The following is a 13,838-nucleotide window of genomic DNA, read 5'->3' as shown; positions in this document are numbered from 1 at the left end:
TTTCTTTTGTTCTGTAAACATGATTTGGCTTCCCAGTGAGGTCTGGGGAAGAACCTAGTGTTTTCTGGGTAGCACTGAGTTCCCTCAAGACCTGAAGAAACTTCAAGTCAAGGTTCAGGAGACATGGCAGTGATCTGACTCCAGCTGAAATTGAGGCCTTGGTGGAATTTGAATATCCTTGCAACACATGTGTGGGGGCAATTAAGGCTATCTGTGACAATGTACCTATCAGTGGTTCCAGGGTGGACAGCAGAAAACAAAAGATCAGATGGCGCTAGTGGTAAAGAACCCACCTGCCAATGCAGGAGACACAAGGGACCTGAATTTGATCCCTGGGTTGGGAAGATCTCCTGGAGAAGGAAAAGACAACCCACTACAGTGTTCTTGCCTGGAGAATTCCATGGACAGAGGAGCCTGGTGGGCTACCGTCCATGGGGGTTGAAAGAGTTGGACACAACTGAAGCAACTTAGCACAAACATTTAATCTGTTTAGAGACCACAATGTTCTGTGCTGTGCTTAGTTGCTCAGTCATGTCCAACTCTTTGTGACCCCATGGACGGTAGCCCACCAGGCTCCTCTGTCCCTGGAATTCTCCCGGCAAGAATACTGGAGTGGGTTGCCATGCCCTGCTCCAGGGGATCTTCCCAACCCAGGGGTCAAACCCAGGTCTCTTGCATGTAGTCAGATTGTTTCCTTTTTGAGCCACCAGGGAAGCTCAAGAATACTGGAGTGGGTATCCTATCCCTTCTCCAGGGAACTTCCCGACCCAGAAATCAAACCAGGATCTCCTGCATTGTAGGTGGATTCTTTACCAGCTGAGCTACCAGGAAAGCCCAGAGACCACACAGCCTCACCCAAATTTGGTAGAAAATTCAATGTCAGGATTATTGAGGCCTCCAGGGTCATGTTAAATGATGTTTCCCAGACCATCACTGGGAGTGCTCAGATTTTCAGTCTACACCCTGGATGGTCTCTTCAAGGCTAACAGCTCTGCTGATTCTGCTTAAGCTGAGGTGGAGGGTTTCTGTCCAGGCTGGGAGCCCTGGATCAGCCTGCAGTGTAGCCTTCCTTGGATACCACTTGGCCATTTTCTTCCGAGGTCTTGTCACCTTCCTGTGCACTGTTAGGAAACAGGGTGCATAAATGCTCTACTTGTAGAATTGGAAAAACTTCAGTAGCCTTGCCAGTTTGGAGGGTCAGTCTTAAAGCTCTAGGTCCCTCTTTATTTGAGGTACCAAACCTCAGAGCCACTTCAATTTCAGCACAGCAGTTTAGCTCTTTGATTCATTTTGCCTTGGCTTTACAACACACCATTCTTTTAACTTTGACCTGGGAGCTGTTGAATCCCCAGGTTTCTAGGTCATAAGGCTTGTATTACTCTTGACCTGTGGTATTGGAGAAGACTCTTGAGAGTCCCTTGGACTGAAAGGAGATCCAAACAGTCCATCCTAAAGGAAATCAGTCCTGAATATTCATTGGAAGGACTGATGCTGAAGCTGAAGCTCCAAACTTTGGCCACCTGATGCGAAGAACTGAATCATTGGAAGAGACCCTGATGCTGGGAAAGATTGAAGGCAGGAGGAAAAGGGGACGACAGAGGATGAGATGGTTGGATGGCATCATCGACTCAATGGACATGAGTTTGAGCAAACTCTGGGAGTTGGTGATGGACAGAGAGTCCTGGCGTGCTGCAGTCCATGGGGTCACAAAGAGTTGGATACAACTGAGCAACTGAACTGAACTGAGACTGTGTGCGCCTGTATGTTTGCACATGCGTGGGTGGATATTGGAAAGGAGAGAGGGAGGAGCTCTCCTGTTTGAATTTCCCCTTCTCATCCTCCCTGTTCCTTCACCCTGCTTCACTTAGCAAACTCTTAGCCATCTTTCAAGACTCAGCTTATGTGTCACTCTTTTCGATGTTTTCCGTGGTCCCTTATTCTAATTAGGCTCCCATTGCATGAATGCATAGCACCTTACAGCTATTCTACGTAGCACGTACCATAATGGTAATGAGTTATTAAAGTGATTGTTAATATTAGTTAATATTAATATTGGTTTGTAAGTTCTATAAGGATAGGAACTAATCTTTCTGTTCATTGTTATATTCTTATTGCCTTCCAATATCTGACATTTAGAAGATGAAAAAGAATGGAATAAGTGAATAAATGAAGGGTGAAATTTGCATATTTTTGAAGTAATGCAGAAGTTATTTTCTAATCTTTCTTTAAGTTTATATAGTAGTGATAGCTTATAGGATGAAAATAGACTGAGTCGACTATTATGATGAAAGAGTTGGCATAGAATTGTTTATATTATCCTTTTCAACATATATAGTATCTGTAGTGATATCTTTTTTCATTCCTTGTATCGGTAATTTGAGTCCTCTCTCTTGGACTTTATGAAATAAAAAATTTCCTATTCATCTAAGAAACACCATTAAGAGAATGAAAGGCAAGCCAGTGTGGGAGAAAATATTTGAAATCTGAATAATGGGTAAAGGGCTTATATTCAAAACATATAAACAAATTCTACAAATCAATTTAAAAAATATAGATAGCAATTTAAAAATTGTAAGGGCTTGAACAGATATTTCACAAAATAAGGTTTTGAAATGGTCACCAAGTGTCATTAAAAATCAGAGAAATGCAAATCAAAACCACAATGAGATATCACTACACATCTATCAGGATAAAAGACCAACAATACCCAGTAAAATCAAGGATGGGGGAGCTGCTAAAACTTTCATGCACTGTTGAATGGAATCTTAATTGGTACAATCATTTTGGAAAATTGGCAGCATCTACTCAAGTTGAATATATATGTGTACCCAGTGGTCTTACAAGTCAATCAATCTCTCTCTCCAATAGAAATGCATATGTGTGTGCACCAAAAGATATGTGCAAAATATTCATAGCAGCATTATTTGTGATAGCACCAAACTGAAAGAAACCCAAATGTTCATCAACATTTGACTAGATAAATGCCTTGTGGTATATTCACATCATGTCATATCACAGAATAATTAGAAAAAACAAACTACTACTAAACCAAACACCTGACTTAATTTCACAGGCATAAGGTTGAGAAAGAAGCTAGATGCATAAAAGTCCATTTATATCAAGTTCATATACAGACAAAATTAATCAATGATGATAGAGATCAGAATAATAGTAGACCAGGAGGGACATTAGAGACACATTTGGGAAGCTGATTAATGTTCTAAGTCCTGATCTAGGTGGTGGTAACGTGTGCTCAATTTATGAAAGTTAACCAGTCTGTACAATTAAGATTTCCCTTTATTGTATATATGTTATACATTGTGTGGTGTGTGTGCTAAGTTACTTCATTTGTGTCTGACTTTTTGTGACCCTATGGATTGTAGCCCACCAGGCTCCTCTGTCCATGGGATTCTCGAGGCAAGAATACTGGAGTGGGTTTTCGTGCCCTCTTCCAGGGGATCTTCCCCACCCAGGGATCGAACCCATGTATGTCTCTTTTGTCTCCTGCATTGTCAGGTGAGTTCCTTACCACTAGTGCCACCTGGGAAGCCATGTTATACTTTAAAAGTTTTTAAAAATAAAATGAAAATGAATATATCAGAGAGAGTTACACTGCGTGATTTTTAATGTTCCTTACAGTGGGCCTTGGAAAGCATCACTACGAACAAAGCTAGTGGAGGTGATGGAATTCCAGTTGAGCTATTTCAAATCATGAAAGATGATGCTGTGAAAGTGCTGCACTCAATATGCCAGCAAATTTGGAAAACTCAGCAGTGATCACAGGACTGGAAAAGGTCAATTTTCATTCCAGTCCCAAAGAAAGGCAAAGCCAAAGAATGCTCCAACTACCGCACAATTGCACTCATCTCATACGCTAGTAAAGTCATGCTCAAAATTCTCCAAGCCAGGCTTCAGCAGTTCGTGAACCGTGAACTTCAGGATGTTCAAGCTGGTTTTAGAAAAGGCAGAGGAAACAGAGATCAAATTGCCAACATCCGCTGGATCATGGAAAAAGCAAGAGAGTTCCAGAAAAACATTTATTTCTGCTTCATTGACTATGCCAAAGCCTTTGACTGTGTGGATCACAATAAACTGTGGAAAATTCTGAAAGAGATGGGAACACCAGACCACCTGACCTGCCTCTTGAGAAACCTGTATGCAGGTCAGGAAACAACAGTTAGAACTGGACATGAAACAACAGACTGTTTCCAAATAGGAAAAGGAGTACGTCAAGGTTGTATATTGTCGCCCTGCTTATTTAACTTCTATGCAGAGTACATCATGAGGAATGCTGGGCTGGAAGAAGCACAAGCTGGAATCAAGATTGCTGGGAGAAATATCAATAACCTCAGATATGCAGATGACACCACCCTTATGGCAGAAAGTGAAGAGGAACTAAAAAGCCTCTTGATGAAAATGAAAGAGGAAAGTGAAAAAGTTGGCTTGAAGCTCAACATTCAGAAAATGAAGATCATGGCATCTGGTCCCATCACTTCATGGGAAATAGATGGAAAAACAGTGGAAACAGTGTCAGACTTTATTTTTTTGGGCTTCAAAATCACTGCAGATGCTGATTGCATCCATGAAAATAAAAAAGACGCTTACTCCTTGGAATCAAAGTTATGACCAACCTAGATAGCATATTATACAGCAGAGACATTACTTTGCCAACCAAGGTCCGTCTAGTCAAGGCTATGTTTTTTCCAGTGGTCATGTATGGATGTGAGAGTTGGACTGTGAAGAAAGCTGAGAGCCGAAGAATTAATGCTTTTGAACTGTGGTATTGGAAAAGACTCTTGAGAGTCCCTTGTACTGCAAGGAGATCCAACCAGTCCATTCTAGAGGAGATCAATCCTGGGTGTTCATTGGAAGGACTGATGCTAAAGCTGAAACTGCAATACTTTGGCCACCTCATGTGAAGAGTTGACTCATTGGAAAACACTCTGATGCTGGGAGGGATTGGGGGCAGGAGGAGAAGGGGACGACCGAGAATGAGATGGCTGGATGGCATCACCGACTCGATGGACATGAGTTTGAGTGAACTCCGGGAGTTGGTGATGGACAGGGAGGCCTGGCGTGCTGTGATTCATGGGTTCACAAAGAGTCAGACACGACTGAGCAACTGAACTGAACTGACAGTTCTAACATGCTATGATTTTGAGTGAAATTTCTTTGAAAATAGTGAAATCACATACAAATAAACAGTCTTATTATCAGTGGTAGTTGAACTTGAATTCCTAGTGATTTCTTGATCAAATGGTGGCAAATAATCTTTAAATTTCTATATATTTATTTCCAACTTCACAAATTTGTTACTTCTCTCCTTTTCTGGCTATTGTTCATTTTCCTGTTTCTTTGAACTTTTCTGTCAAGACCCTGGATGAGAAACCAGAGACAAACATCATGGAGGGTAATCTTGGACCCACTTAAATTTTGAGCTGGCAATGTACAATGGCAAATCCTTGAAAAGTTTAAGGAGAATGGTTCATGATTCTTTGAGTTAGCTGTGGCTTTGCATGCCTTAGACAAGGTTTTCTACTTACATGCATAATGTAGCATTGGGAATAATAATGATTTTCCCAATCACTTGACCTCTGTTAGGAGTTCATAATTCTAATGTCAGGTGAAAATAATGCTGGAAGAATAATAAGATACATTTGCATTCATTTCCAAAAGTAGTCATTCAAATTGTATTATTTTATCATTGCCATTACTTTTCTTTCCCTCAGCCTTGCCAGTAAAATTCAGTTAATGAATCTACTAGTAAGCACAGTTAATAGAGAGGCTGACATTTTCTCAGAGATGAGGCTTTGGCTTTACCGAGGCCACTGAATTTGTTCAAAACCCAATATATATTTTTTCCCTTGTAAATGTTTCTGTCTTTCAGGTATTCATTAAGAACTCAACTTTCTAGGTATCTAAATGAAAGTTTCCTTTAAAGGTATATCACCTAATTCTTGGGCTGGGAAAAGATGTCAGAAAATTCTTTAAATCTATCTAGTAAAGTATTTTAAATGCTCATCTTGCACTTTTGAGTGAAGTGTAATTTACATTTCATAAAAGTAGAAGCTGAGCAGCAAGCTGTAAGTAATTATCATATAATTAAATGTCTACTGTGAAGGGAAGAAAAACGTGAGTGCCTTCGTGCTTTCCGTGACTGGGTTATGCAATGGCAAATTAAATTTCATCTTTTTATCTGAGGAAGGCTCCAGGGGAGCTACTCAGGGTTTGAAGAGATACCTCTGAGTTGCCAATATAGTTGCAGTTGGGAACTGAGGCGATCCCTTTGCTGTCCAAGCAGACCATATGAAAATGGATTCCTTAGCTTTGCCTTTAGAAATGGAAACCAACGTGTCTATTCCTCTCAGTGACTTTGAAAACCTTTCCCCCTTATGTTTAACATTTATAAATAGGAAACCACTATGATAATTAGTTCTTAATAATTACCATGGATGAGTTTTTTCTTTTTTTCAAATTCACAAAGCAGTTGGCTTGGGGGATGATAAGCAAATGCCAAGTGTGTTTGTAATTAGGTGAAATGCTCCCCCTGATCTAATTTTGTTTAATATGTATTTAAAAATATTCATTGAGTTCAAGATGCCATGGGGCATTCAAAGGTCAAAAAAGACATGGTCCCTGCTTTGTGGGAGATTATAGTCAGGAAGGGGATAAAAGCTATGCACACAAATAACTATAAAACAAGGCAAAATTGGATAGTTATCTGAGAATCCAAGTCGTGGAGGTGCTCAGGGGAAAAAGTAATCACTTCTTTTTCTGGCTATGTTGAGCTGGTCAGGTTTAAGGAAGACAGTATATTATCTGGTATATGAAGGATAGACTTATAAGAAGAGATATTGAGGAAACCATGAGCAATGATAGATGTGGGAAACCAGCCCAAGAGCTTCAGGGAGTGAAGTAGAACAATTTGGTTACATATTCAACAGTCATAGTGGCAATTTATCTCAATTTATGAATAATAAGTGCTGGGTTTTACAGACTTTCTCCCTAGTTGTTTTGACTATAATGTGATATTCTTGACTGTTTACACTGTTTGGGGGCATTAGATATACATGTAGGGTTATAGTGTGAGATATAGATGAAAATGGACCATGGAATTGAATTGCAAAGACTCTAGGGCACCAGTGTTATGGATATAGACTTTACTCAGAGAATCATTTACTTAAAAAGATCTTATTGGTGGACTATTGTGTGCCAGACACTTTAAAAGGCATGTAGAGTAAAAAAGAAAGAAAAGGCATGTAGAGTACAGTGCTGAATACCTTTTCTACCCACAAGGAAATTAATTTAGTGGGGGCAGTGGGTGAGAGGTGCTGAGGACATCTGTTCTAGACCCTAGACAGGATGTAAGGTGTCAGGAGAGGCATTCTAGAAGTGGTAATGTCTGAGTTGAAATATAAGAGTGTGGCTTTTCCTGAAACATGGGATAGAGGAAGGGTGTTTCAAGCAGAGAAATGGGAAGGCTATTTTGAGCAGTAGAGCAGGTAGTCATAGAGGTGTAGAGAACCTGGAGTGTCCCTGGCAGAGCTGGGTTTGAACCTAGGGTGTGAGCTGAGTGGTAAAGAGAGAACACTGGAGGACTCAATAGGGACCTGATCATGAAAAGCCTTAGAGAGGCTATTACAATCATGCATGTGGAGCTGATATGATCTTGAGTTACAAATACAACAGTGGGGAGAAAGAAGGGGGGCATGCATTTGAGAGATATTTAGGGGCTAGAATTGGCAGACTTGCTAACCAATGGAATGCCACTGACAAGGTGGATTATAGAGTGCGAAGATCAATCTGAGGCTTGAACCTGGGTGTCAGGGAGTGCCATTCACTCAGAGGAGGAACACAAGTGGATGAGAAGAACTGAGGATGAAATCATTAGCTTTGTTTTACCCATGTTGAGTGTGAGGGCCCATCAGATATACAAATGGAGATGATGGCCAAAAACGTACTGTATTATTTGGAGTACAGAAATGTAGGTTGGGCTGTAGATAGAGTATTGAGGGTCACAGTATTGGGAGTATCCAAATGTCTACAGGATCCAGGTAGGTAACATAAATGGATGATTCTGCCTGGGGCTGAAATGGGGTTAAGGCAAGAGATATGCACGGGCCCTGCTTAAAGGCAGTCACATTTTTTAAAAGTCTGGTAAACCAGGTAAATAAAACCTAGCTGCAGGCCACATGAAGCTTCAGGCAGCGTTTTCCATCTTTGATATATAGAGTAATTATCCATTAAAGTGAGTGTAGAGCGTCCATGCAGAGAGAATATGTAGAATACAAGAAAAAGTCAAACACATAACTCCAGAGGAGCAATAGAAAGAACAGGCAGATATGTGTATGTGTGGGGGGTAGGGTGGGGGAAAAGTTGGCAGAGAATTGTGTTAAATTCAACAGAGTTAGATAAAAAGTGTGAACTTTCTATAGGAATTTGCACCATAGAGGGGATTGCTAACTTTAACCGAAGTCTATTCAGTGGTATGGTGGTGGCTAAAGCCAGAATGCTGTGGCTCGATAATTTATTGGAGAAGAGGAAGTGGAAACTGTGTATAAAATTCTTTCAAGAAACATGGTTGTGAATGGGAGGTGGGCAGTTGGGTGGTGGTTGAAAATTAAAGTGAAGTCGCTCAGTCGTGTCCAACTCTGCAACCGCATAGACTGTAGCCTACCAGGCTCCTTTGTCCATGGGATTTTCCAGGCAAGAGTACTGGAGTGGGTTGCCATTTCCTTCTCCAGGAGATCTTGCTGATCCAGGGATTGAACCCAGGTCTCCCTCATTGTAGGCAGACACTTTACCGTCTGAGCCACCAGGGAAGTTTATGCAGGCATACCAGGAGAGACAGGAGCACATTTTGTGCCAGAGGGAGAGGGTGGAGGTTGAAAATGTAGGAATGAACAGGATGTATTGATGAATCTGAAGTCCCTGGAGCAGCGGGAACAGAAGAGATCCAGAGCACAGGTGGAAGAATCACCCTTAGGGCACCAATCTACTGATATTAAAGATAATTTCATTTAACACAGAGCTTTTACACCCTATTAGACACTGTTCTTGGTGCTGAAGTGTAATTATTTAAAGAAAGTGAAAGTTGCTCAGTCATGTCGACTCTTTGCGACCTCATGGACTATACAGTCCATGGAATTCTCTAGGCCAGAATACTGGAGTGGGTTGCCTTTCCCTTCTCCAGGGGAACTTCCCAACCCAGGGATCAAACCCAGGTCTCCCTCATTGCAGGCAGATTCTTTACCAGCTAAGCCACAAGGGAAGCCCAAGAATACTGGAGTGGGTAGCCTATCCCTTCTTCAGGGGATCTTCCTGACCCAGGAATTGAACCAGCGTCTCCTGCCTTGCAGGTGGATTCTTTACGAACTGAGCTATCAGGGAAGCCCAATTGTTTAAAGAAGTAAGACAAAAATTCTTGCCCTTATGGAACTTATAGTCCAGAAAGATTGAGTATGTATAAGAGAAAATATGTGTAAACAGGGATGGGGCAATGGGAAAGTAGTCAAAGTGTTCTTTTTGTTTGTTTGGTGATAAAATGCCTTTTAAAAAAATCTTTAATTGTAGGACAATTGTTTTACGCTATTGTGATGGTTTATGCCATACATCAGCATGAGATGGCCATAGGTATACATATGTATACATATGTCCCCTCCCTTTTATACTCTCTCTCACCTCCCTCCCCCTCTCACCCCTCCAGGTTGTCACAGAGCACTGGCTTTGGGTTCCCTGCATCATACAGCAAACTCCCACTGCCTATCTATTTTACATATGGTAATGTATATTATTTAAAGACCTCTATTTTCTCTGTGACCAGAGGAAGAGATATTAGGGTAGGAAGCTTAGAAGATATTGGAGAAATTTTGAAATAACTACTGTGATTCACATCAAAGAGGAGTCTAGGAACAAAGGACTTCTGAGCACCAAGATCCATATGTGTCTTGCGATAGAGGAGGGATCCATAAGTTTTTTCTGTAAAGAACTAGACAGTAAATATTTCAGGCTTTGTAGGCTGGAAGATGCCTATAATAACTGACTATTCAAATCTGTTGTAGTTCCAAAGCAGCTATAGAGAACAGGTAAATGAATGGGCATGGCTGTGTTCTATCCAATAAGACTCATTTACCAAAACAGGTGGAAGTCTGGATGTAGACTGTGCTGTAGTAGAGTCTTCACAGGGTGAGAGCTGCTTCATAAAACAAATTTATTCGGCAGGACCCTGGAGGTGGGTAGGAGGGTGGATGCTGTTGCATTGATTCGGTTAAGAGTTAAGAGATCTGAACTAGCATGGCAGCACTGAGTATGGAAAGGACGGGAGAGTGAGGAGAGATACAGAGTCGTGCCAGTAAGGGAGGAGTCGACAATGTCAAATGCTGCAGAGAGCTCTAGCAAGCTGAGGCTAGAAAAGAGGACTTTGTTATTGGCTTTGCTATTTAGGAGGTCGGTGCTGAGTGTGAAAGCAATTAATATCGGCACAGGGAGTGGAAGCCACATTGCTCCCATCAGGAGTGCTTCCACTTTCTTAAAAATTTTATCAAGTTTCCTTAAAAATGTTACCAAATTTTATCTGAATAATACATGAAAATGAAAGTATTAGTTGCTCAGACATGCCTGACTCTTTGCAACTCCAAGGACTGTAGCCCTCCAGGCTCCTCTGTCCATGGAATTTTCCAGACAAGAATACTGGAGTGGGTTGCCATTCCCTTCTCCAGGGGATCTTCCTGACCCAGGGATCGAACCTGGATCTCCTGCATTGCAGGCAAAGTCTTTACCATCTGAGCCACCAGACAAGTCCAGAATAATACATTTACAATGGTAAACATAAAATAGTACCAAAGTGCTTTCCAGATAGCAGGCCCCTGCCCATTGCCTCCTTCCTTTCACAACCAACTTGCTAGAAAGCTAACCCTCTCTCGACTATTTCTTGAGGTATTTTCATTTGTGTAAATAATAGACTTTCAGTGCTATTTCTTGGTATATGGTCTTCAGGCAACATTCCACTGATATTCTATTATGAATTATGAAGATTTAGCATTTTACATCACTCCATGCTCATCTTCTCTTCCCCACATACTATCAAGATAATTAAATTATCTTTGTTCAAATCTGTATTCAGCATTTGCCTTATTATAGCTATGTAAGTGTGATTTTACTGTTGAGATGAGTAGTGGTTTCACTATGCTGATTATGTCTTTCTGTGTATAACTTTTTGTTTATCCTGGAGTCAACAACTGCTTCACTTTTTTTCTCAATTAAAATAATTATTTTAATAAAAATTCATACTAAGAAATGTACATGAACATTCTAAGAAATAATAAAGGAACTTCCCTGGTGGTCCAGTGGCTAAGACTCTGTGCTCCCAATGCAGGGGGCCTGGGTTCAGTTCCTGGTTAGGGAACTAGATCCCGCATGCCACAACTATGAGTTTGCATGCTACAACTAAAGGTCCTGCATGTCACAACAAAGATGAAAGATCCTCTGGGCCACAACTAAGACCCACCACAACCAAATAAAATAAAACTTAAAAATATTAGTAAAGTGGAGTAATACAGAGAGAGCCCATGTAACCTTTATCCAGTTTCTCCCAATGGTAACATCTCGCAGAACTATACTGTACAGTCAAAACCAGGATTTTGACATTGACACAGTCAAGATACAAAACATTTCCATCACCACAAGGATCCTTTGTGTTGTCCTTTTAAAGTCACAGCCACTACCTTTCTGCCTCCAACTGTTCCTTAACCTCTGGCAACCACTAATCTTTCCCCCATTTCTAAAATTTTGTTGGTTCTCAAGAATCTTAAATAAATTGAATAATATAGTATGTTAACTTCTGAGACTGATATTTTTCTTTTCACCTGGCATAATTCCTAGGAGATTCATCTAGGTTGCTGCATATATCAATAGTTTCAGCCTGTTATTGCTGAGTAGTATTTTATGGTATGGATGTATCACCATTTGTTTAACCATTCACTCATTAAAGGACACCTGCATTGTTTCCAGTTTTTGTCTATTATGAATAAGGCTGCTATAAACATTTGTGTACAGGTTTTTGTGTCAACCCAAGACTTCATTTCTCTGGGGAAAATGCCCAGGAGTACAATTTCTGGGTTGTATGATAATTACATGTTTTCTTTAGAAGAAAGTGCTCTTTACCACAATGGCTGTTTCATTTTGCATTCTCACCAGCAACATGTAAGCAATCTAGTTTCTTTGCATCCTCACCCGCATTGGGGTCATTATTTTTTATTTTAGCCATTGTGACAGGTCTGTAGTAATATCTCATTAAAGTATTAATTCGCAGTTCTCTAATGGCTAATGATGTTGAATACATTTTCATGTGCTTATTTGCCATCTGTATATTCTCTTAGATTAAGTGTCTCTTCATGTCTTTAGCCCATTTTTTAATTGTATTATTTTTTACTTTGAGTTTTTAACAGTTCTCAATATATTCTAGATAGAAGTCTTTTGTTGGATATTGTACTCTGCAAGAATTTTCTCCCACTCTGTAGCCAGTTTTTTCATCTTCCTTAATAGGGTCTTTTGTAGAACAAAAGTTTTAAATTTTGATAAAGTTTGATAAAGTCCTAGGCTTGTTCTTGATCTTGCATGCATGCTCAATTGCTTAAGTTGTGTCCAACTCTGCAATCCTGCAGACTGTAGCCTGCCAGGCTCCTCTGTCCATGGGATTCTCCAGGCAAGAATACTGGAGTGGGTTGCCAAGCCCTCTTCAAGAGGATCTTCCTGACCCAGGGATTGAACCTGCATCTCCTGCATCTTCTGCATTGCAGGTGGATTCTTTACTGCTGAGCCACTGGGGAAGCCCCTTCTTGATCTTAGGAGGATATCATTTAGTATTTCATTATAAAGTATTAATATGATGTTAGCTATAGATTTTAAAGTAGATGCTCTAAATCAAGTTGACAAAAGTTCCTCTATATTACTATTTTTCTGAGAATATTTTTTATCATGATGTGTGTTGAATTTTGTCAAGTGCTTTGAATCAGTTGATATGATCATGTGATTTTTCTTCTTTAACTTATTAATATAGTAGATTACATTGATTGATTTTTTCCTAATATTGTACCAGCCTTGCATCCTGATATAAACTGTACTTGATCATGGTGCATACTTATTTTTGTGTGTTGCTGAATTATTTTTCCTAATATTTTGTTAGGGACTTTTGCATCATGTATTCTTGCCTGGAAAATCCCGGGGATGGGGGAGCCTGGTGGGCTGCCATCTATGGGATTATACAGAGTTGGACACAACTGAAGCAACTTAGCAGCAGCAGCAGCATTCATGATGAAAACTGGTCTGTACAGTTTTTTGTGCTGTCCTTGTTTGGTTCTGGTATCAGGATAATACTAGCTTTATAAAATCAATTGAGAAGTGTTCCTTCTTCTTCTGTTATCTGGAAGAAATTGTATGATATTGGTGTTAGTGTATTAAGTGTTAGTTGCTCAGTTGTGTCCAACTCCTTGAGACCCCATTGAATTATACCCATCAGACTCCTCTGTCCATGGACTTCTCCAGGCAAGAATACTGGAGAGGATAGCCATTCCCTTCTCCAGGGGATTTTCCTGACCCAGAGATGGAGCCTGGGTCTCCTGCATTGCAGGCAGATTCTTTACCGTCTGAGCCACCAGGTAAAATGAGATTGGTGTTAATTCTTATTTAAATGTTTAGTATAATTATTCATTGAAACCGTCTGGACTTAAGAGATTTGTTGTGGGGGAGTTTTGAAATTACTAAGTCAATTTTGTTATAATGATATTCAATTTATCTATTTAATATTGGATGAGGTTGTGTGCGAAGAGTCGGATGTGACT

Source organism: Moschus berezovskii, chromosome X, assembly GCF_049115385.1.
Source record: "Moschus berezovskii isolate FMDL1 chromosome X, NW_MosBer_1.0, whole genome shotgun sequence".
Taxonomy (NCBI): domain Eukaryota; kingdom Metazoa; phylum Chordata; class Mammalia; order Artiodactyla; family Moschidae; genus Moschus; species Moschus berezovskii.
This window is presented reverse-complemented; position numbering follows the sequence as displayed.